The 24,622-nt window shown below is 40.1% G+C and overlaps 1 pseudogene; it reads left to right on the top strand.

Annotated features, from left to right (window-relative positions):
• The window catches only part of LOC139472782 (uncharacterized), a 94,356-nt pseudogene that overhangs the window by 50,936 nt on the left and 18,798 nt on the right, over positions 1–24,622 (top strand).

The following is a 24,622-nucleotide window of genomic DNA, read 5'->3' on the forward strand; positions in this document are numbered from 1 at the left end:
TGTATTATGCAGGTACATGCAGATGTTGTTGTAAATCTATTTTTTTTAAAGTTTGACCAGATATAGCATTAAACATATTTTAATTATCCAATACTTTCACTAGCTTCAACGAAAACTCTTGCACCTGCATATAAACATGTAATTTTGACATTGGTCTCCAGCAGATGTCACTATTGTATCAGCACACCTACAATTGGAGCATCATATAATATATAAAATAGCTTTAACATACTTTGTGTTTCATTTAGTCCTAAATCTATGTACAAATTGTGTTCAAGACTCAGCTTCCACGTGTCCTGGGGGAGTGGCTCTTTTTGGAAGAGAATACACAATTGTAGGTGACAGAAGCAAGTACACACGTTTTCTGTGGGTACGACCATCTGATGGCCGGTATGTCGCCACCTGCAATCCCAGCTGCAACCCCGTGGCTGGATACAGGGCAACCATGAACGCCACACACTCTACACTCACTATACACAGTGTTGGGGTGGCAGATGCAGGTACATGGAAGATCGTTGATGCGAATGTAGTGGGTGCCATCCCTGTCGATGTGTGTCAGCTGACGACAATTGGTGAGTATTTGCCCTCTATACTTTCTCATAGTATAGATCATCAGATCATTTCCGAGTTAATGTATACGCGATGACTAGCTATACTCATGAACATTAATAAATGAATTCCCATGAAAAAAGGTAGAGATTGATTAATTCTTATGTGTATATATTAATTACATCAATTGTTCGTTTATATGTGTATGTGTGTGCGTGTATGTGTGCTATCGTTTTTGATAGGCTAATAACGATGTCACTGATTTCGAGGTCCCAGACGTTAACTTTCCAAGTTGTCTGATACGTCTGGTCCCAAAATATATGTTTACATTAAGCACAGCCATCTGTTTTGGTTCAGGACTATCAGATATGTCTTTGATAATTTTATTATGTTAACTGCAGAAAACTATATAGATTATCACGATTGAAATGATAGTCTGCCTATCAGTTTGGAAGATACGCCATTTAGCACCTCTGATCAGTACCCAAAATGGATCTGTCAGCTGAATGAGGACACCCAGTTGACTGTGACATAAACAAAGATATATAGGCGTGAAGATGGCACACTGAACACTTTATCCACCGATCACTATGTATTCTCATATCTTGGTCGTAATGTGTTGGGGCGGTCTGATAGCCTACTGGGTAAAGCGCTCGCTCGTCACGCCGAAGACGCGGGTTTCAACCCCAACATGGGTACAATGTGTGAAGCCCATTTCTGGTGTCCCTCGCCGTGATATTGCTGGAATATTGCGAAAGCGGCGTAAAACCATACTCATTTACTCGTAATGTGTGTTAACAATGTGATGATACGCCGTCCTATGAAGCTTTGTATGAAAACAGTTCTAGAGCGTGAAGGATGCTGGGTGTTTTCAGGGAGATAAGAAAGCAATTGGAATGCACGCTGATCTATTAACAAGACCAGCGCTTTGAACGTGCATCGAATGTATGCAAGCAAAGCAGATTAAGTTTAATGATGACCATGTATTATGCAGGTACATGCGGATGTTGTTGTAAATCTATTTTTTTTAAAGCTTGACCAGATATAGTATTTTAATTATCCAAAACTTTCACTAGCTTCAACGATAACTCTTGCGCCTGCATATAAACATGTAATTTTGACAATGGTCTCCAGCAGATGTCACTATTGTATCAGCACACCTACAATTGGAGCATAATATAATATATAAAATAGCTTTAATATACATTGTGTTTCATTTAGTCCTAAACCTTTGTCCAAATTGTGTTCAAGACTCAGCTTCCACGTGTCCTGGGGGAGTGGCTCTTTTTGGAAGAGAATACACAATTGTAGGTGACAGAAGCAAGTACACACGTTTTCTGTGGGTACGACCATCTGATGGCTGGTATGTCGCCACCTGCAATCCCAGCTGCAACCCCGTGGCTGGATACAGGGCAACCATGAACGCCACACACTCTACACTCACTATACACAGTGTTGGGATGGCAGATGCTGGAACCTGGAGCGTACGGGACGCAAACAATGCCAGTGCTAAACCTGTCGACGTGTGTCAGCTAAATGCAGCTCGTAAGTATTATGCACAGTATACTTAGATATATCATACATAATCAGATTACTGCCGAGTCAACGTATATATAAAGCCAGTCAAATGGCTTGCTGGTCACGCGGTTGTGCTGTATAGAACTGTCTGAAATTGAAGAAGTGATCCAGAATACAAAATAAACGATTGAACAGTTATGAGAAGAAAGCAGAGACAAGGAGACTGCGGTGTACATGTCAGGCCCATGGAGATACGGACAGACTTGGTCTCCAGCAACCAATGCTTGCCGTACAAGGCGACTGTGCTTGTCTTAAGAATCGACTAACGGGATCGGGTGGTCAGACTCGCTGACTTGGTTGATGCATGTCATCGTATCGCAATTGCATCGATGCTCATGATGGCAATCACTGGATTGTCTTGTCGAAACTCGAAACTCTTGTCGATACAGCTTGAATAATGCTGAGTACGGCGTTAAACAACAATTCAACAAACAAAACAAAAGAAAATAAGAAAAAAATGTATCCAGTGCGCACCAGCACGTGTAATCAAGACTTTCCTTCTGAGAAGCTTTGTGTAAAAACAATTCTAGAGCGTCAATGATGCTTGGTGTGTATACTCTCCAGGGAGATTAGGAAGCAACTGGAATGCAGCCTGATTTATTGATCTTCACAATACATCGAAATTTGTACACTAGATTTGTTCATGTTTCCTGTGTTTTTACGATGAAGAGGTTATCAAATAATTCAGTTTTGTGTATCATATCTCTCGTAGGACATGTTTATATCCTGGATATATTAACCAAGTTCAATGATCACCATATATCAAATGTACTTGTGAGTATTAGTTTTCGACATTGTCACTGGGAATAGTATTAACCGTCTTTTATTTTTTTAGTCCATGTGGTTTCAATAGTTTCAACTTGCACCTGCTTTCGTGAACATGTAATGTTGACAAGGGTCTCCAGAAGATGGTGCTCCTCATGTCAGCAACACCCACAACCGAAGCAGGATGTTTTCAATACCTTAAATTTCACACCAATAGTTCCTTTTCATTTTGTAGCAATCATTTATATAACTAGTGTTCAACATGTTATCTCCACAGATTCCACGTGTCCGGGGGGTGTCGGTCTGCTTGGAACAGAATACACAATAGTAGGTGACAGATGCAACTATACAGGCTTTAAGTGGGTACGACCAACTGATGGTCGGTATGTCGCCACCTGCAACCCCAGCTGCAGCCCCGTGGCTGGATACAGGGCAACTTTGAACGCCACACACTCTACACTCACTATACACAGTGTTGGGGTGGCAGATGCTGGTACATGGAAGATCGTTGATGCGAATGTAGTGGGTGCCATCCCTGTTGACGTGTGTCAGCTGACGACAATTGGTGAGTATTTGCCCTCTGTACTTTGTCATAGTATAGATCATCAGATCATTTCCGAGTTAATGTATAGGCGATGACTAGCTATACTCATGAACATTAATAAATGAATTCCCATGAAAAAAGGTAGAGATTGATTAATTCTTATATGTATATATTAATTACATCAATTGTTCGTTTATGTGTGTATGTGTGTGCGTGTATGTGTGCTATCGTTTTTGATAGGCTAATAACGATGTCACTGATTTCGAGGTCCCAGACGTTAACTTTCCAAGTTGTCTGATACGTCTGGTCCCAAAATATATGTTTACATTAAGCACAGCCATCTGTTTTGGTTCAGGACTATCAGATATGTCTTTGATAATTTTATTATGTTAACTGCAGAAAACTATATAGACTATCACGATTGAAATGATAGTCTGCCTATCAGTTTGGAAGATACGCCATTTAGCACCTCTGATCAGTACCCAAAATGGATATGTCAGCTGAATGAGGACACCCAGTTGACTGTGACATAAACAAAGATATATAGGCGTGAAGATGGCACACTGAACACTTTATCCACCGATCACTATGTATTCTCATATCTTGGTCGTAATGTGTTGGGGCGGTCTGATAGCCTACTGGGTAAAGTGCTCGCTCGTCACGCCGAAGACGCGGGTTCCATCCCCAACATGGGTACAATGTGTGAAGCCCATTTCTGGTGTCCCTCGCCGTGATATTGCTGGAATATTGCGAAAGCGGCGTAAAACCATACTCATTTACTCGTAATGTGTGTTAACAATGTGATGATACGCCGTCCTATGAAGCTTTGTATGAAAACAGTTCTAGAGCGTGAAGAATGCTGGGTGTTTTCAGGGAGATAAAAAAGCAATTGGAATGCACGCTGATCTATTAACAAGACCAGCGCTTTGAACGTGCATCGAATGTATGCAAGCAAAGCAGATTAAGTTTAATGATGACCATGTATTATGCAGGTACATACGGATGTTGTTGTAAATCTATTTTTTTTAAAGCTTGACCAGATATAGTATTTTAATTATCCAAAACTTTCACTAGCTTCAACGAAAACTCTTGCGCCTGCATACAAACATGTAATTTTGACAATGGTCTCCAGCAGATGTCACTATTGTATCAGCACACCTACAATTGGAGCATAATATAATATATAAAATAGCTTTAATATACATTATGTTTCATTTAATCCAAAACCTTTATACAAATTGTGTTCAAGACTCAGCTTCCACGTGTCCTGGGGGAGTGGCTCTTTTTGGAAGAGAATACACAATTGTAGGTGACAGAAGCAAGTACACAGGTTTTCTGTGGGTACGACCATCTGATGACTGGTATGTCGCCACCTGCAATCCCAGCTGCAACCCCGTGGCTGGATACAGGGCAACCATGAACGCCACACACTCTACACTCACTATACACAGTGTCCAGCCGGCAGATGCTGGAACCTGGAGCATACGGGACGCAAACAATGACAGTGCTAAACCTGTCGACGTGTGTCAGCTAAAGGCAACTCGTGAGTATTATGCACAGTATACTTAGATATATCATACATAATCAGATTACTGCCGAGTCAACGTATATATAAAGCCAGTCAAATGGCTTGCTGGTCACACGGATGTGCTGTATAGAACTGTCTGAATTGAAGAAGTGATCCAGAATACAAAATAAACGATTGAACAATTATGAGAAGAAAGCAGAGACAAGGAGACTGTGGTGTACATGTCAGGCCCATGGAGATACGGACAGACTTGGTCTCCAGCAACCAATGCTTGCCGTACAAGGCGACTGTGCTTGTCTTAAGAATCGACTAACGGGATCGGGTGGTCAGGCTCGCTGACTTGGTTGATGCATGTCATCGTATCGCAATTGCATCGATGCTCATGATGGCAATCACTGGATTGTCTTGTCGAAACTCGAAACTCTTGTCGATACAGCTTGAATAATGCTGAGTACGGCGTTAAACAACAATTCAACAAACAAAACAAAAGAAAATAAGAAAAAAATGTATCCAGTGCGCACCAGCACGTGTAATCAAGACTTTCCTTCTGAGAAGCTTTGTGTAAAAACAATTCTAGAGCGTCAATGATGCTTGGTGTGTATACTCTCCAGGGAGATTAGGAAGCAACTGGAATGCAGCCTGATTTATTGATCTTCACAATACATCGAAATTTGTACACTAGATTTGTTCATGTTTCCTGTGTTTTTACGATGAAGAGGTTATCAAATAATTCAGTTGTGTGTACCATATCTCTCGTAGGACATGTTTATGTCCTTGATATATTAACCAAGTTCAATGATAACAATATATCAAATGTACTTGTAAATATTAGTTTTCGACATTGTTACTGGGAATAGCATTGGCCATCTTTCAATTTTTTAGTCCATGTGGTTTCAATAGTTTCAACTTGCACCTGCTTTCACGAACATGTAATGTTGACAAGGGTCTCCAGAAGATGGTGCTCCTCGTGTCAGCAACACCCACAACCGAAGCAGGATGTTTGCTATACCTTAAATTTCACACCAATAGTTTCGTTTCATTTTGTAGCAATCATTTATATAACTAGTGTTCAACATGTTATCTCCACAGATTCCACGTGTCCTGGGGGTGTCGGTCTGCTTGGAAGAGAATACACAATAGTAGGTGACAGAAGCAAGTACACAGGTTTTGTGTGGGTACGACCATCTGATGGCCGCTATGTCGCCCCATGCAATACCAGCTGCAGCCCCGTGGCCGGATACAGGGCAACTTTGAACGCCACACACTCTACACTCACTATACACAGTGTTGGGGTGGCAGATGCTGGTACATGGAAGATCGTTGATGCGAATGTAGTGGGTGCCATCCCTGTCGACGTGTGTCAGCTGACGACAATTGGTGTGTATTTGCCCTCTATACTTTGTCATTGTATAGATCATCAGATCATTTCCGAGTTAATGTATAGGCGATGACCAGCTATACTCATGAACATTAATAAATTAATTCCCATGAAAAAAAGGTAGTGATTGATTAATTCTTATATGTATATATTAATTACATCAATTGTTCGTGTGTGTGTGTATGTATGTGCGTGTGTGTGTGCTATCGTTTTTGATAGTCTAATAACGATGTCACTGATTTCGAGGTCCCAGACGTTAACTTTCCAAGTTGTCTGATACGTCTGGCCCCAAAATATATGTTTACATTAAGCACAGCCATATGTTTTGGTTCAGGACTATCAGATATGTCTTTGATAATTTTATTATGTTAACTGCAGAAAACTATATAGACTATCACGATTGAAATGATACTCTGCCTATCAGTTTGGAAGATACGCCATTTAGCACCTCTGATCAGTACCCAAAATGGATCTGTCAGTTGAATGAGGACACCCAGTTGACTGTGACATAAACAAAGATATAGAGGCGTAAAGATGGCACACTGAACACTTTATCCACCGATCACTATGTATTCTCATGTCTTGGTCGTAATGTGTTGGGAGGTCTGATAGCCTACTGGGTAAAGCGCTCGCTCGTCACGCCGAAGACGCGGGTTCCATCCCCAACATGGGTACAATGTGTGAAGCCCATTTCTTGTGTCCCTCGACGTGATATTGCTGGAATATTACAAAAGCGGCGTAAAACCATACTCATTTACTCGTAATGTGTGTTAACAATCTGATGATACGCCGTCCTATGAAGCTTTGTATGAAAACATTTCTAGAGCGTGAAGGATGCTGGGTGTTTTCAGGGAGATAAGAAAGCAATTGGAATGCACACTGATCTATTAACAAGACCAGCGCTTTGAACGTGCATCGAATGTATGCAAGCAAAGCAGATTAAGTTTAATGATGACCATGTATTATGCAGGTACATGCGGATGTTGTTGTAAATCTATTTTTTTTAAACTTGACCAGATATAGTATTAAATATATTTTAATTATCCAATTCTTTCACTAGCTTCAACGAAAACTCTTGCACCTGCATGTAAACATGTAATTTTGACAATGGTCTCCAGTAGATGTCACTATTGTATCAGCACACCTACAATTGGGGCATAATATAATATATAAAATAGCTTTAACATACATTGTGTTTCATTTAATCCTAAACCTTTGTACAAATTGTGTTCAAGACTCAGCTTCCACGTGTCCTGGGGGAGTGGCTCTTTTTGGAAGAGAATACACAATTGTAGGTGACAGAAGCAAGTACACAGGTTTTCTGTGGGTAAGACCATCTGATGGCGGGTATGTCGCCACCTGCAACCCCAGCTGCAAACCCGTGGCTGGATACAGGGCAACCATGAACGCCACACACTCTACACTCACTATACACAGTGTTGGGATGGCAGATGCTGGAACCTGGAGCATACGGGACGCAAATAATGCCAGTGCTAAACCTGTCGACGTGTGTCAGCTAAAGGCAACTCGTGAGTATTATGCACAGTATACTTAGATATATCATACATAATCAGATTACTGCCGAGTCAACGTATATATAAAGCCAGTCAAATGGCTTGCTGGTCACACGGATGTGCTGTATAGAACTGTCTGAATTGAAGAAGTGATCCAGAATACAAAATAAACGATTGAACAGTTATGAGAAGAAAGCAGAGACAAGGAGACTGTGGTGTACATGTCAGGCCCATGGAGATACGGACAGACTTGGTCTCCAGCAACCCATGCTTGCCGTACAAGGCGACTGTGCTTGTCGTAAAATTCAACTAACGGGATCGGGTGGTCAGGCTCGCTGACTTGGTTGATGCATGTCATCGTATCGCAATTGCATCGATGCTCATGATGGCAATCACTGGATTGTCTTGTCGAAACTCGATTATTTACAGACTGCCGCGATACAGCTTGAATAATGCTGAGTACGGCGTTAAACAACAATTCAACAAACAAAACAAAGAAACTAAGAAAAAATACATCCAGTACACACTACCACGTGTAATCGAGACTATTCTCCTCAGAAGGTTTGTGTGAAAACAATTCTAGAGCGTCAATGATGCTTGGTGTTTATACTCTCCAGGGAGATTAGAAAGCAACTGGAATGCAGCCTGATCTATTGATCTGCACAATACATCGAAATTTGTACACTAGATTTGTTCATGTTTCCTGTGTTTTTACGATGAAGAGGTTATCAAATAATCCAGTTGTGTGTACCTTATCTCTCGTAGGACATGTTTATGTTCTTTATAAACTAACCAAGTTCAATAATTACCATGTTTTAAATGTACTTGTGAGTATTAGTTTTCGACATTGTTACTGGGAATAGCATTGACCGTCTTTTAATTTTTTAGTCCATGTGGTTTCAATAGTTTCAACTTATATTCTGCTTTCGTGAACATGTAATGTTGACAAGGGTCTCCAAAAGATGGTGCTCCTCATGTCAGCAACACCCACAACCGAAGCAGGATGTTTGCTATACCTTAAATCTAACACCAATAGTTTCGTTTCATTTTGTAGCAACCACTATATAGCTAGTATTCAACATGTTATCCCCACAGATTCCACGTGTCCTGGGGGTGTCGGTCTGCTTGGAACAGAATACACAATAGTAGGTGACAGAAGCAACTATACAGGCTTTAAGTGGGTACGACCAACTGATGGTCGGTATGTCGTCACCTGCAACCCCAGCTGCAGCCCCGTGGCTGGATACAGGGCAACTTTGAACGCCACACACTCTACACTCACTATACACAGTGTTGGGGTGTCAGATGCTGGTACATGGAAGATCGTTGATGCGAATGTAGTGGGTGCCATCCCTGTCGACGTGTGTCAGCTGACGACAATTGGTGTGTATTTGCCCTCTGTACTTTGTCATAGTATAGATCATCAGATCATTTCCGAGTTAATGTATAGGCGATGACCAGCTATACTCATGAACATTAATAAATTAATTCTCATGAAAAAAAAGGTAGTGATTGATTAATTCTTATGTGTATATATTAATTACATCAATTGTTCGTGTGTGTGTGTATGTATGTGCGTGTGTGTGTGCTATACGTTAACTTTCCAAGTTGTCTGATACGTCTGGTCCCAAAATATATGTTTACATTAAGCACAGCCATCTGTTTTGGTTCAGGACTATCAGATATGTCTTTGATAATTTTATTATGTTAACTGCAGAAAACTATATAGACTATCACGATTGAAATGATAGTCTGCCTATCAGTTTGGAAGATACGCCATTTAGCACCTCTGATCAGTACCCAAAATGGATCTGTCAGCTGAATGAGGACACCCAGTTGACTGTGACATAAACAAAGATATAGAGGCGTGAAGATGGCACACTGAACACTTTATCCACCGATCACTATGTATTCTCATATCTTGGTCGTAATGTGTTGGGGCGGTCTGATAGCCTACTGGGTAAAGCGCTCGCTCGTCACGCCGAAGACGCGGGTTCCATCCCCAACATGGGTACAATGTGTGAAGCCCATTTCTGGTGTCCCTCGACGTGATATTGCTGGAATATTGCAAAAGCAGCGTAAAACCATACTCATTTACTCGTAATGTGTGTTAACAATGAGATGATACGCCGTCCTATGAAGCTTTGTACGAAAACATTTCTAGACCGTGAAGGATGCTCGGTGTTTTCAGGGAGATAAGAAAGCAATTGGAATGCACGCTGATCTATTAACAAGACCAGCGCTTTGAACGTGCATCGAATGTATGCAAGCAAAGCAGATTAAGTTTAATGATGACCATGTATTATGCAGGTACATGCGGATGTTGTTGTAAATCTATTTTTTTTTAAACTTGACCAGATATAGTATTAAATATATTTTAATAATCCAATTCTTTCACTAGCTTCAACGAAAACTCTTGCACCTGCATATAAACATGTAATTTTGACAATGGTCTCCAGCAGATGTCACTATTGTATCAGCACACCTACAATTGGAGCATAATATAATATATAAAATAGCTTTAACATACATTGTGTTTCATTTAATCCTAAACCTTTGTACAAATTGTGTTCAAGACTCAGCTTCCACGTGTCCTGGGGGAGTGGCTCTTTTTGGAAGAGAATACACAATTGTAGGTGACAGAAGCAAGTACACAGGTTTTCTGTGGGTACGACCATCTGATGGCCGGTATGTCGCCACCTACAACCCCAGCTGCAGCCCCGTGGCTGGATACAGGGCAACCATGAACGCCACACACTCTACACTCACTATACACAGTGTTGGGGTGGCAGATGCTGGTACATGGACGATCGTTGATGCGAATGTAGTGGGTGCCATCCCTGTCGACGTGTGTCAGCTGACGACAATTGGTGTGTATTTGCCCTCTGTACTTTGTCATTGTATAGATCATCAGATCATTTCCGAGTTAATGTATAGGCGATGACCAGCTATACTCATGAACATTAGTAAATTAATTCCCATGAAAAAAAAGATAGTGATTGATTAATTCTTATGTGTATATATTAATTACATAAATTGTTCGTGTGTGTGTGTATGTGTGTGCGTGTGTGTGTGCTATCGTTTTTGATAGTCTAATAACAATGTCACTGATTTCGAGGTCCAAGACGTAAACTTTCCAAGTTGTCTGATACGTCTGGTCCCAAAATATATGTTTACATTAAGCACAGCCATCTGTTTTGGTTCAGGACTATCAGATGTGTCTTTGATAATTTTATTATGTTAACTGCAGAAAACTGTATAGACTATCACGATTGAAATGATAGTCTGCCTATCAGTTTGGAAGATACGCCATTTAGCACCTCTGATCAGTACTTAAAATGGATCTGTCAGCTGAATGAGGACACCCAGTTGACTGTGACATAAACAAAGATATACAGTCGTGAAGATGGCACACTGAACACTTTATCCACCGATCACTATGTATTCTCATATCTTGGTCGTAATGTGTCGGGGCGGTCTTATAGCCTACTGGGTAAAGCGCTCGCTCGTCACGCCGAAGACGCGGGTTCCATCCCCAACATGGGTACAATGTGTGAAGCCCATTTCTGGTGTCCCTCGCCATGATATTGCTGGAAAATTGCGAAAGCGGCGTAAAACCATACTCATTTACTCGTAATGTGTGTTAACAATCTGATGATACGCCGTCCTATGAAGCTTTGTATGACAAACAGTTCTAGAGCGTGAAGGATGCTGGGTGTTTTCAGGGAGATAAGAAAGCAATTGGAATGCACACTGATCTATTAACAAGACCAGCGCTTTGAACGTGCATCGAATGTATGCAAGCAAAGCAGATTAAGTTTAATGATGACCATGTATTATGCAGGTACATGCGGATGTTGTTGTAAATCTATTTTTTTTAAGGCTTGACCAGATATAGTATTTAACATATTTTAATTATCCAATACTTTCACTAGTTTCAACGAAGACTCTTGCGCCTGCATATCAACATGTAATATTTTGACAATAATCTCCAGCAGATGTCACTATTGTATCAGCACACCTACAATTGGAGCATAATATAATATATAAAACAGCTTTAACATACCTTGTGTTTCATTTAATCCTAAACCTTTGTACAAATTGTGTTCAAGACTCAGCTTCCACGTGTCCTGGGGGAGTGGCTCTTTTTGGAAGAGAATACACAATTGTAGGTGACAGAAGCAAGTACACAGGTTTTCTGTGGGTACGACCATCTGATGGCCGGTATGTCGCCACCTGCAATCCCAGCTGCAACCCCGTGGCTGGATACAGGGCAACCATGAACGCCACACACTCTACACTCACTATGCACAGTGTTGGGGTGGCAGATGCTGGTACATGGAAGATCGTTGATGCGAATGTAGTGGGTGCCATTCCTGTCGACGTGTGTCAGCTGACGACAATTGGTGAGTATTTGCCCTCTATACTTTGTCATAGTTTCGATCATCAGATCATTTCCGAGGTAATGTATAGGCGATGACCAGCTATACTCATGAACATTAATAAATTAATTCTCATGAAAAAAAAGGTAGTGATTGATTAATTCTTATGTGTATATATTAATTACATCAATTGTTCGTGTGTGTGTGTATGTATGTGCGTGTGTGTGTGCTATACGTTAACTTTCCAAGTTGTCTGATACGTCTGGTCCCAAAATATATGTTTACATTAAGCACAGCCATCTGTTTTGGTTCAGGACTATCAGATATGTCTTTGATAATTTTATTATGTTAACTGCAGAAAACTATATAGACTATCACGATTGAAATGATAGTCTGCCTATCAGTTTGGAAGATACGCCATTTAGCACCTCTGATCAGTACCCAAAATGGATCTGTCAGCTGAATGAGGGCACCCAGTTGACTGTGACATAAACAAAGATATATAGGCGTAAAGATGGCACACTGAACACTTTATCCACCGATCACTATGTATTCTCATATCTTGGTCGTAATGTGTTGGGGCGGTCTGATAGCCTACTGGGTAAAGCGCTCGCTCGTCACGCCGAAGACGCGGGTTCCATCCCCAACATGGGTACAATGTGTGAAGCCCATTTCTGGTGTTTCTTACCCTGATCCCAGGTAGCATGCCATCATCGGCCCTGCATCGGCCCAACGTCGTCTACACCATCGGCCCAACGTCGGCAAACTGCATCGGGCCGATGAAGTTTTGCTCATCGAATCGACATCGGCCCAACGTCGGCAAACGTCATCGGCCCTGCATCGGCACTGCAGCGGTCAAGCATCGGCCCAGTGTCGGCAAACATCGTCGGGCCGATGAAGTTTTGCTCATCGGATCGACATCGGCCCAACGCCGGCAAACATCATCGGCCCTGCATCGGCAATGCACCGGCCCAGCATTCGCTCAGCGACGGCAAACATTGTCGGGCCTATGAAGTTTTGCTCATCGGATCGACATCGGCACAACGTCGTAAATAGTTATCTGGCCAGCCTTCGGCCAGAAATAGGCAACTGTTATGGAATCAGCATCGGATGGACATCGGCCCAGTGTCGACAACAATTATCAGCGCAGCATCTGCCATCTGCCATTGTCTTAAATAGGCCGATGTCATCAGAAGTCATAACTGACAACATCTCATCTTAATATTTCATGTAAATGATGCCACAATAGAACTTTTCCAATTGTAGTGTTAGGGTACATAAAACTAAACATTTCTAAAAGCTGCAACTTGCTGTGATGTTAAAATGTAAGTAATATAAATACTTCTAGCTATACAAAACAATCAAAATGATTACACTAGTTACAGTACTATTTTTTATGTACCCTAATACATGTGTAGTTAATACTTATAAATAAACACAAAGAGCAAAATAGAATAATAAACTTTATTATTAATTAATTATTATTTACAAGAAAAAAGTGTTACTACCTGCAACAAGGCAGATGTGAAACATATATTCTCAAAACCAGTTTTAAACATATACCCCTCATATTAGCCTGCAAAATTTCATTTATGTGGCTTCAAATTCGTTTGCGAGACAAACTTTTCCCCCCTATTTCATCAAGTTAAAAAATCACATGCACCATCTTACATATGTGTGTATATATCATTTTAAGTATTGACACCTGTTAATAAATATAGGGGTTCACTCAAGGAATTTTCTGCTATGGGCCCTTTATGTGACAATTACATATATTCCCTAGGTACACCTGCACTTGCCCATACAGCACAATGTTAAAATGTCCCATTGTATTTGAAATTCTGAGCCTTTTTCCAAATTTAGGGACTAAAAGCAGAAGGCCCCACCCTAGAATTATCGGAATCCCAGTAAGTAAATTGATGAGTTTATAATATGTGTAAATAAGTAAATTGAATTATGTGTAATTATATACGCAAATAACATAACCCCTCCCAATATTGCATGGTAGATCCCTAATCTGTTTCTTATGTCAATTAAAAAAGATTTTATAACTGACATATCACCCTATTAATTTAGCCCAATAAACATCCCCAATAACTACATGATAACCCCCCTCCTCCAATCTTGCTGGAGAACAGATTTAGGTGTGCAATCTCTCTTGTATGTCCATCAAAAGTAAGTCAGCATGAAATTTCATTTGGAAGATTACCATAGTAAGTATCAGGGGCCCTTAATAGGGCAAACATGATATTAAATATATGCTTATAAATATTTCAAGCAGAAACATGTATCAGTTGGTTTGGTTTGTTGTTTAACGCCTCACTCAGCAATATTCCAGCTATATGACGGCGGTCTGTAAATAATTGAGTCTGGACCAGACAATCCACTGATTATCATCACGAGCATCAATCCATGCAATTGGGATCGATGACATGCATCAACCAAGTCAGAGAGCCTCACCTCCCGATCCCAATAGTCGCCTCATCACATACGACAAGCATAGTTGCCTTTTACGGCAAGCATGGGTTGCTGAAGATATCTTCTACCCCGGATCTTCTATATGAATCAAAATTGGAGTAAATTTCCCATACTTGATACATCTAAAGAAATTTAATCCACTCACCAGTGCTCTCTCAGTTGCTCGATTTTGGAAAAGCTGCTAAGAGTTCATTCAGCTCATCCATGTTTGCCAATAGGCAATGGCTGAACATCTGGTTTTCTTAAATAGAAATATAAGAATATTATATATCAAGTTTGTGTAGCAGCAGTGAGCACTAAGCTATTATGGTGATGATGTCAAGAGGTTGAGGGGAATATTGCTCAAAACATAAAAGTAACATTTAAATAAAGCTTTGGGCATACACAGATATCAGGTCCTTTCCTTAATCAATACATCTTATCTCGTATATTTGCACTTGTACATACAGTCCTTATCTGGAGCCATGTAGCAGAAATAATTTCCCAGGGAAAGTAGTTTCACTTTAATAGCCATAGCCCCATCCATTGAAAAGCAGTGAGAAAATCCCCATATTGACATAATATTGAACCGATCCTGTGAAGTCTGGTTACCACAAAACAGATTTCATTGATTATATGATACCAAAACATGTAGATTACATCATGGTAAACCAGAACTGCAAATAAACGTTTATCATTAAAAGATCAGATACAAAGGTATGTACATTTTACAAACACTTGTATGCCAAAAATAGCAGGAAAGTATTGGGGACAAGTAATTTTATGCACAGTTTCATTGCTTGTAAACATAGGAAAAGGGATAATGATAAACTGAAATAATATATCTTTAGTAAGAATAAATCAAATTTGAAACAAGGCTCTGGGTGTTTTTCTACAATGGATAATGTCCTGAAAAATCTGTATTGAAGTATCTATTCTTCCTCATCAAAATTTTACAAATAATTTGAATTTTGATTAAATAAATGACATTCTAAATTGTCTTGTAATATATTGTCTAGCATCATACCTTTGACATAGTACATTTTTTAAATTTATAATTCAGTATTTCATCACAAATGTACATCATAAATTACTAAATTGGATAAAACTACCCATTATTAATTGGATAAAACTCGCCCATTATCCAGAAAATGTTCAAAATTCGCAAGTAATTATGACATTAAAAAACATCAATTTTACTTTTTTATAATTTCAACTTTTGGGTGAACCGAACTTGGCAATGTAGCTCCGTTCATCGATCAGTAGGAACATTAGCTGGATCGCAATGCTGAAAGTTTCCGAAAACCTCGTTATGAATTTCATGTTCACTGCTTTTTGCGCTGACAGCAATCACAACATTGATTTGTAAATTCGAGTTTGTAATCAATTTCCTAACCTCATCCATCCCCACACTTAACAAATACGCCTGTGACAATGACAAATAAAGCAATGTTCATTCAAAAATACTAATGTACGTAATTGTTTGGCTATTCATTTGCTTGCCGCTGTAATACTCTCACTCCGAGATTGCGACTCGTTGGTTGAACATCGCTGAATCTACATGGAAATAAAACATATCTAGTCATGTTTTGTATTTGCCCTTGTCCCCGCGTTTTGCTAGAAATATGTATATGGTGTTTAAAAAATATAAAGAGAGAATCTAGTGAGGATGCAGAATATTGACAGGAGTGTGTTTCTCGAACTTCCAAAACACACAGGCCTAGATTTCTCTACTCACGTTGACACATTTGAATGAACACTGTTTCTCGTTTAAATTGTAAGGTTTGAAAATGAAATTAACCCCTCGTAAATACAGAAATGAAGTAAACACTTACCGCAAAATAGGTTTTCCTTCAGCCCTCCACGCATCATCCCTTCGTCGTCTGCTTGAAAAGACGCGCGTGAGTAACAGCGCCCTCTATTACAAGAGTAGCTTCCCTTGAAGCATGTTGTGAAAACGTTGGACCAACGTAACATAACCAATCGCGATATTCCAAACTTTTGCCAACATCTTGTATTTTGCTGAATGAATTGTAAGATGTGACGAATCCCGTCTGTATATTCTCTTTCTGTTGTATATGTGCAGCAAAAAATGGTCAGTGAATGTGCTTGATCTATTTCATTTAAAAAATAAAAATAAAGTTAATATTTTGAGTTCGATTAGAATTATTGTATTTGTTCGTAATTATATTTGATCTAAGGTTTGTCACGTTGTAATCGACAAATGTGTTATTTCTTTTATGTTATCATAACAAAATCAAATCATATATCAGGTTCAATGTCAGTGCCAATCAACAGCATTGGCCCGACAGCGGACCGCTGCAGTTTGCCGATGCCGATATTGCCGGCGGTTGCCGATGTAAAGCCAACGTCGGCCTGATGTAGGTGTGCTAGCTGGGATATTGCTTGAAAATTGCGAAAGCAGCGTAAAACCATACTCATTTACTCGTAATGTGTGTTAACAATGTGATGATACGCCGTCCTATGAAGCTTTGTATGAAAACATTTCTAGAGCGTGAAGGATGCTCGGTGTTTTCAGGGAGATAAGAAAGCAATTGGAATGCACGCTGATCTATTAACAAGACCAGCGCTTTGAACGTGCATCGAATGTATGCAAGCAAAGCAGATTAAGTTTAATGATGACCATGTGTTATGCAGGTACATGCGGATGTTGTTGTAAATCTATTTTTTTTAAAGCTTGACCAGATATAGTATTAAATATATTTTAATTATCCAATACTTTCACTAGCTTCAACGATAACTCTGTAAACTTTGTAAACATGTAATTTTGACAATGGTCTCCAGCAGATGTCACTTTTGTATCAGCACACCTACAATTGGAGCATAATATAATATATAAAATAGCTTTAATATACATTGTGTTCCATTTAGTCCTAAACCTATGTACAAATTGTGTTCAAGACTCAGCTTCCACGTGTCCCGGGGGAGTGGCTCTTTTTGGAAGAGAATACACAATTGTAGGTGACAGAAGCAAGTACACACGTTTTCTGTGGGTACGACCATCTGATGACTGGTATGTCGCCACCTGCAATCCCAGCTGCAACCCCGTGGCTGGATACAGGGCAACCATGAACGCCACACACTCTACACTCACTATACACAGTGTTGGGATGGCAGATGCTGGAACCTCGAGCATACGGGACGCAAACAATGCCAGTGCTAAACCTGTCGATGTGTGTCAGCTAAAGGCAACTCGTGAGTATTATGCACAGTATACTTAGATATATCATACATAATCAGATTATTGCCGAGTCAATGTATTTATAAAGCCAGTCAAATGGCGTGCTGGTCACGCGGATTTGCTGTATAGAACTGTCTGAATTGAAGAAGTGATCCAGAATACAAAATAAACGATTGAACAGTTATGAGAAGAAAGCAGAGACAAGGAGAATGCGGTGTACATGTCAGGCCCGTGGAGATAGTAATTTTAACTTGATAACTAGAATAGCAGTCAGTGTGATAGCCACCACAACTCAGCTGAGTATGACCCGTGAAGATCCGGAGTAGAATAGGTCTCCAGCAACCCATGCTTGCCGTACACGGCGACTGTGCTTGTCGTAAGAATCGACTAACGGGATCGGGTGGTCAGGCTCGCTGACTTGGTTGATGCATGTCATCGTATCGCAATTGCATCGATGCTCATGATGTCAATCACTGGATTGTCTTGTCGAAACTCGATTATTTACAGACTGCCGCGATACAGCTTGAATAATGCTGAGTACGGCGTTAAACAACAATTCAACAAACAAAACAAAGAAACTAAGAAAAAAATACATCCAGTACTCACTAGCACGTGTAATCGAGACTATCCTTCTGAGAAGCTTTGTGTGAAAACAATTCTAGAGCGTCAATGATGCTTGGTGTTTATACTCTCCAGGGAGATTAGAAAGCAACTGGAATGCAGCCTGATCTATTGATCTGCACAATACATCAAAATGTGTACACTAGATTTGTTCATGTTTCCTGTGTTTTTACGATGAAGAGGTTATCAAATAATTCAGTTGTGTGTACCATATCTCTCGTAGGACATGTTTATGTCCTTGATAAATTAACTAAGTTCAATAATTACCATGTTTTAAATGTACTTGTGAGTATTAGTTTTCGACATTGTTACTGGGAATAGCATTGACCATCTTTTAATTTTTTAGTCCATGTGGTTTCAATAGTTTCAACTTCTATTCTGCTTTCACGAACATGTAATGTTGACAAGGGTCTCCAGAAGATGGTGCTCCTCATGTCAGCAACACCCACAACCGAAGCAGGATGTTTTCAATACCTTAAATCTAACACCAATAGTTTCGTTTCATTTTGTAGCAACCATTTATATAACTAGTGTTCAACATGTTATCCCCACAGATTCCACGTGTCCTGGGGGTGTCGGTCTGCTTGGAACAGAATACACAATAGTAGGTGACAGAAGCAGCTACACAGGCTTTATATGGGTACGACCAACTGATGGTCGGTATGTCGCCACCTGCAACCCAATCTGCAGCCCCTTGGCTGGATACAGGGCAACCATGAACGCCACACACTCTACACTCACTATACACAGTGTTGGGGTGGCAGATGATGGCACTTGGAAGATCGTGGATGCGACTGGGAGGGGTGCCATTTCTGTCGACGAGTGTCAGCTGACGACAATTGGTGAGTATTTGCCCTCTATACTTTGTTATAGTTTCGATCATCAGATCATTTCCGAGTTGATGTATAGGCGATGACCAGCTATACTCATGAACATTAATTAATTCGCGTGAAAAAGGTAGCAACTGATTAATTCTTGTATGTGTGTGTGTGTGTGTGTGTGTGTGTGTGTCTGTGTGTGTGTGTGTGTGTGTGTGTGTGTGTGTGTGTGTGTGTGTGTGTGTGTGTGTGTGTGTGTGTGTGTGTGTGTGTGTGTGTGTGTGTGTGTGTGTGTGATTCAAATCTAACACACTTGGGCATGTCATGTCAAATTAAACAAACACAATCTATGACATTCAACGTACCCTTTAAAGATTGATGTATGTTGAAAAGACACAACTGAAGTTTTCGAAACAACGTCAACATAGATTGGGCATCCACAGACATATTTTCAGTTGTGCAAATCACTCCATCCTTTGCATAAATGCTAGGACATTAGAAACAAGTAGCATGCATCTAATAGCTTTAAATCTTTAAATGCAGTCGACGGATAATTATGAAAATTATTCGTTTGAACGGTTGTGTACATCAATGTCGTGTGAATGTAATGACAAAACAGACTGCCAACCATCTAACTGCCAAAACAATGTATTGAGTCTGGATCTGTTACGGTGCTGGCACAGCCATGGTCATAATACTGTTGGTCATATATTCACGGGGGCTCGGGTGGCCCAGTCGTCTTGGGCGCCGCGATTCGCTGTGCAGAGTTGCGTCCCTTGGGCACGCCAGGAACCTATGATACCGTAATACCGTAAGTGGCAGGTTACATTTAAGCCAAATAAGACCGAAACCATCCAATTCTCACGTAAAGCTAAACCGTCTCGAAAGCCGAACCTACTTATGGACGGAACAATCATAAAAGAACTCAAAAGTCATAAACATTTAGGAGTGACACTCCAAAGCGACTGTACATGGACTGATCACATTAATGTTATTGTACAAAAAGTTCGACCTATGATCAGTTGTCTGAGGAGTTTTAAATACCGATTATCACGCAAAACCTTGGATACTAGGTATAAGTCCTATATCTTGCCAATATTTGACTATTGTTCGCATATTTGGGATAACTGTACGTCTCAGCAATCGCGTATATTAGAAAGCTTACATCTTGATGTCCTGAGAAGTATATGTGGTGCCGTTCGTGGCAAAAGTCATAAGAAACTTTATAATGAAACTAAATCTCAATCCTTGCAAGATAGAAGACATTACCAAAAATTAACTTTTTTCTTTAGAATGTATAACAACGAATTCCCAAGCTATCTTTTTGATTTAATCCCAAACTTTGTCTCCGAAACTACAAACTATAACTTAAGAAACAGTTCTGAAATACAAGGAATATATAGCCGTACATCTACTTACGCCAAATTTTTTTAACAGACACAATACACTTATGGAATGCTTTACCAAAGTCCAAAGAGTCAAGTAGTCTGTCAGAATTTAAAAACCTAATTACGAAAACCGAAAATAAGACTTATTTTGACCTTAGCTATGGCACTCGTGCTGTCAAATTGTTCACTGCCGCCTCAGACTCGGTTGTAGCGACCTAAGCGTCAATAAGTATTATAACAGACATTTAATTGCCAGCCCGTGTTGCTCCTGTGGATATCAGAGTGAAAACGCCCTACATTATGTTTGTACTTGCTGTAACTTTACTCAGATAAGACTAAATATGCATTTTTACACTACCGGTTATAACCTGGATACTATTATGAACGGAAACAATGAATTTGCTCACTCTGAAAACCAGAAATTAGTTGAATCCGTCCACGATTTCATCATCAAGACAAAACGTTTCAGCTCTTCAAAAATTAATAATTAAATTAACCGGACAAAAACCTCATGATTGACTATTACTTTTGTTACAAACGACTTGTTAGACACACACAAGCTGTAACTTTCTATTGATGTTCACTTTGTATTTGTAATATTTACAAACTTATTATTTAAATAATGTCTATATCAATGACGTCACATCCTTCATTTCAATATGTAATATATGTTGTATGGGAGCGGTGTTAACGTAACTGTAACGCTTGTTCACCAATCCCAACTCATTTCAATGAATACAAATATGTTTAAACCAATAATTTTGGTCATATATTCACAGGGGCGCGGGTGGCCCAGTCGTCTAGGGCGCCGCGATTCGCTGTGCTGAGTTGCGTCCCTTGGGCGCGTCAGAAACCTAAGATTGTTGGTTCGAAATCCCGGTTCGCCCCGAATATGTTTCTACGTTTGTCAGCACCATACCCGTGCTCGTGGTATGTCAGCACCATACCCGTCCAGCGAAGTGGTAAACGTCTGAGACCTGCTTCACTTCGGGCTTTCCTCCCACATTAAGTTGACACGCCGCGATATGACTAGTATACTGTTGAAGGCGGCGTAAAACCAAACTCACTCATATAATCACAGGTGCCTTCGCTATTGTTGACAATAACAACCTTCGTCAGTTGTTCAAATATGGCCCAAAATATCGCGAGCAGCCTTCTATCAGTTGTAATCATTGTTTTGGATGTGTCAAGACGTGTCAAGAATTGGTCCAATAGAGAAGATGAACTGTGTGAATGTCTTTAAGATCGAGCTAAGTCTGTGCCTGATATTGTCACTGTTAAAATGCACAGTCGGATAATTAGGGAGCAGACTTTAAAGCATCACTACATTAATGTGTTGCTCAAATTGTACAATGAACTCTTTTAGCTTTTGGCATGTACTTCTCAATATTATGGTAAGTGTTTTGTAACTTTGTTTATATAATAGACGAATGTTAGGGTTCGTAACGTGTGCAGGTATCATTACATACAAAACTATACTGCTTTCCCCTGTTGTAGGATCAACAAGCTCGGACACCGCCATCACGTCATCGTCCAACCGTCTCTCTTCTGCAACAACTCCAAGGTCCACGACTGTTGTTGATGATAGTCTGACTCCAGGTGCTGTTGCGGGAATCGTGATCTCCATCGTGATCGTTCTTGCTCTAATGGTCATTTTAATTATATTACTCTGAGAGGAAAACATATTAACGAAAGGTTGGAGGTTTGTGTTGATGCAGAAAGTAGAAGCAACTCCTATAGTGATATCTTGATTCAATACTCAGTACTTGTACCCACAAAAGCTTGTGTAAGATAAGATGTATCTAGATATTTAAATCTCACGATCAAAAACTGCTTTCCCGAATATCAAATGCATATGTAAAGTAAAGTCCTGTCTACCAACAACAACAACTGGCGACAAAGGAAACTACAAGAAGCCGTTGACATCAGGAGACACCAGCCAGCCATGAACCGTGACCAGGGAACCTCTCTGCCTGGTGCTTAGGACTTGTCGGGGCTAATTGTCTAGCTAGCTTCAATTCTTACACCTATCAGTGCTAATTACCACCCATCCACCACCCCTATTTGCCCAGTGTCCATTACCAATTACTTAACTTAAGTGTTGGCTTCCATTATCTATTGCTAATCATCTATCAGCGCCATTCATCTGTTTTGTTGACTTCCTTTGTTAGCTTGTACCCTTTTTTATTTTCCACCTTTTGTTATTTTATTCATTTTGTTGTACCTACAAATACATATATATGCTCTCTGCCTCATGGCATTCATTCACCTGATGAAGGAGTAAGCATATACTCCGAAACGTTATGTTCTTCGTAATAAAAAAGTTTACAATCATATATTTTTTTTTCCTTATGTGAATCACTTTTAAATGCCTTTCAAAGACCATATGTAAAGTGTTTAAATCTTAAAGTTATTTAATATTTCTTGAAGCCATACAGTCAGTGTTTATCTAGATCAAATGTCAACTTACTTTCTCAAAATAGCCAGGATGCAAGAGTGTAAACACGAAATAATCCCTGAAAAACATCGTTGTTATCACTCAAAATACATCATGAATCCAAACAGTGAACAAATATAATGGCAAGATAACACGGAATGCATCAACCTGTACAAAAATAGTGCATAATGACAACAGTAGGTATATTATTCATTGATGTAAATAGCGTAGTGACCCACAGTGGTAATTATGTTATGTCTGACAAGTGCTGCTAGCGCGAACATTTAGTGATGGATGGACATAGCTAACAGCAAACATTCCCCTCTAAAGTTGACTATGATATTAAACCTAATATTTAGTGATATAACGAAAACAGGTGACACTTGTGATTGACACTGTTTACTGAGTATATCGTGATTACAATTACTGCTAATCTTAAACTTCTGTAACAAGATTTAGGTGCGTTCAGATTAGCATGCACTGCGAAGAAGTCAAGTTTACAACTTAATGAAACACATCCCAATACGATTACCGACCCCCACCAAATGGATGGGTTTCTAGGATGTTGCGTGCAGCCACGGCTGTATTTGTGTGTCTCTAGACACGTTTACGTCCGACTACCAGGTGTAACACAAACAAGCCCTCATCAAAACAGTGGATTCTCCATCACACGAAACGAGCCACTGTATGGCCCTGAGACGTTTGGTTCGTCTTCTGGCTCTGTATCCAGCTGTTTTCAAACGATGTCTGATGTTTCTGATTAAAATCAATCTGCCTGGCAGCAAATGTGGCTTTAAAGCTGTTCTGTTGTCATAAGGACGTCGCCTTACGAGCCTTAATAATCTTTTCTCCTGGATATTCCAGCTGTATGACGGCGGTCTGTAAATTATCGAGACCTGACCTAGTGATTGATATATTGAACATCGATCTACACAATTCTCTCCTGGGTGTCTTGTGATGATGACCTGGGCGTGGCCTGGTCGTACCTTCATTTGTTCTTCGGCAATTCTACACAAATCTTGAAATAACAGTATGGTTACGTCAAAGTTGACGTAACGTCCAAACATGACATCCCTGCAGTTTGTTTTGTTTGTTTGCTTGTTTGTTTGTTTGTGATTGACATCATGAGCATCGATCCAGGCATTTAGGATCGATGACATGGATCAACCAAGACTGCAAGCCTGACCACCAGTCGTCTCTTACGACAAGCACAGTCACCTTTTACGACAAGAACTGGTTGCTGAAGATATATTCTTTCCCGGATCTTCACGGGTCCCCTGCAGTTTTAATTCCAATAATCTGCCGTCTTAACGCTTCAGACATTTTACAATTAATATGCCACGTTAATCTTAGTGACGAGCATGCAGCTTGTGTTGAGAAATGGACACGACAAATATGTGTTCTTTAGACATTTCCTGCGTGTTATGCTTCATGTACGGTGTGTGCAACATCAACCACGTT

This window comes from Haliotis cracherodii, unplaced genomic scaffold (assembly GCF_022045235.1).
Source record: "Haliotis cracherodii isolate W230 unplaced genomic scaffold, xgHalCrac1.p SCAF_25, whole genome shotgun sequence".
Taxonomy (NCBI): Eukaryota; Metazoa; Mollusca; class Gastropoda; order Lepetellida; family Haliotidae; genus Haliotis; species Haliotis cracherodii.